Source organism: Wyeomyia smithii, chromosome 2 (assembly GCF_029784165.1).
Source record: "Wyeomyia smithii strain HCP4-BCI-WySm-NY-G18 chromosome 2, ASM2978416v1, whole genome shotgun sequence".
In the NCBI taxonomy this organism is placed as follows: Eukaryota; Metazoa; Arthropoda; class Insecta; order Diptera; family Culicidae; genus Wyeomyia; species Wyeomyia smithii.
The window spans coordinates 256,434,045-256,436,049 of record NC_073695.1 but is presented as its reverse complement, the minus strand read 5'-3'; the positions used below and the strand labels follow the sequence as shown (position 1 = coordinate 256,436,049).

The window sequence follows — 2,005 nt, the reverse complement described above, 5'->3', positions numbered from 1 at the left end:
AGAACTAACCATGTTAATGTAACCAAATTTGGCACGTAAAAGTTTTGGGAGCTAGAAATATATTCATGGTGATTCCACATTCTCCCTTTTTCTGGAATGGAGGGCTCTTATACAAATCAAACACTAAAGTCTGCATAACTCGGGAACTAATGAAGCAAATGTAACCAAATTTGACATGTGGAAGTTTTTGGGGGCAAACAATGTTTCTATGATGGTTTGACATTCTTCCATGGTTTAAAATAAGGAGGGTCTTGCATGCAATATTTCAACCAATTTAGCGGAAGCAGTCAAAGATGATCGGGATGATGTGCAGACGCTATTTTTGAATCCAAGGTGGAATCTTCTGGTTATTTGAAAACAGTTGAAAATGGCTCAATCCCACCATATCTTTTCCGGAATCAGAATTCCAGAAATGGACTTCACATGCGCCTTCTGGTGTCTGGAAAACAACTGAAGGTGTCCGACTACACATGTTCATATATTCTTGCAAATTATTAATTATCAATAATATTCACATTACTTTTCAAGTTAACTTAACGCTTGTAAATTAGTTTTAGAATTGAAACGAAAAATTCTTGAATCAAAAAAATTTCGTTTCAAAATGCCTTCAAAGAGTTTAATCCGAGCGAATTCAGTAAATTCTTAATTTAAAAAAAATAAAAGCAAACCCAAAATGACAAATTGTCGCTCATCGCATAAAATAAATACAACTAAAACTTTCGTTTTGGCACACAATTTTTTACCGGCCGAAATTATTACTTTCAGTACGTTTCGCTTATCAAAGCATTTCCGTAGGCCACATCCGACGCCGATATATCACGCGTGACTTCACCGCTTTGAGTACCTCAGCTAGATACGATTTATCGTTCGGCGTTATTGCAAAAAACTTCAATTACGATTCAACCAAACAACGATAATCGTGCTGTGTTGAATTTGTAGTCCGCAATCTGCCGAAGATCTTCGCAAGTGCTATATATGTAGGACAATAAAAAAAAGTTAAACAGCACAAAACCGTATTGATGGCATCCGTTTTTATTGGCCGCCACTTCCCGTGCTAAAGACTACTAAGGGAATAATTCTACGTCGACCTGCAGGAAACATCAACAACAGAACAGCCATTAACAGCGTGCGCATCGGGCAGATCCTGTTGGCTAAGAGAACAATAAATTTGAATTATGTTTTCAGTCATTCAAAAAATTATGATTTATACTATCGTGCGAAACGGAAAAATATGCGCACGTTGCCAAAACACGGCTAAGAAAATAGTGTGGATGCTCTCCGAAACACAACAAATCGCGATAACACCAGCACACTTCTGGCGTTCGCACGGACAATGGAAGAATTTTACTTCGCCAAATTGTGTATTCCACCAACCCTGCTGCTGGGCGGACGCCTTTCTTTTGCGAGAAATTTCTCTTGGTTATCTTCCTGTAATATTTTCAACAGCTTCCGCAATCCGAAGGCGCGCGGTCGACGGTTGCTGTAAATTGATGTGGTTTCTACCAGACAACAGCGATTTTACTATTCAACACGATATTAAAGCACCAGCGCAAAATTACGATCTCATAAATCGTCTAGCTTTCTAAACAACGGACGCTACCGAAATCCAGCGTTTCATGAATGGTTAGTTTTTGTGATCAAAATGGAAACATTTTATAAGAAAATTTGAAAATGTAAAATAATCTTCAAACTTGACAGCGTTTCCGTGGTGTAGTGGTTATCACATCCGCCTAACACGCGGAAGGCCCCCAGTTCGATCCCGGGCGGAAACATGGAATTATGTTTTTACTCTGTAAGCCTCCATGACAAATTATCTCTTCTCAAGATATAAAAGTGCGACATAGGTTTTTTTGTCGGCCATGGATGGCCCACTTTTGTTAAAAAGGTCAATCGTACCATCAATTCGTATCATGACACTCGGTAGTCTGTTCAAAACAACAACATGTGACGTGTTCCCGAGAAACCCGAAAGCGCAATGCTGCTACTGCTCAGCTTTAAGTATATA

At 39.0% G+C, this 2,005-nt stretch overlaps 1 non-coding gene across 1 annotated transcript; it reads left to right on the top strand.

Annotated features, from left to right (window-relative positions):
• Positions 1–1,699: 1,699 nt before the first annotated feature.
• Trnav-aac (transfer RNA valine (anticodon AAC)) lies at positions 1,700–1,772 on the top strand. The gene has a single exon. It is a non-coding gene; the product is annotated as a tRNA-Val (tRNA).
• Positions 1,773–2,005: the final 233 nt, after the last annotated feature.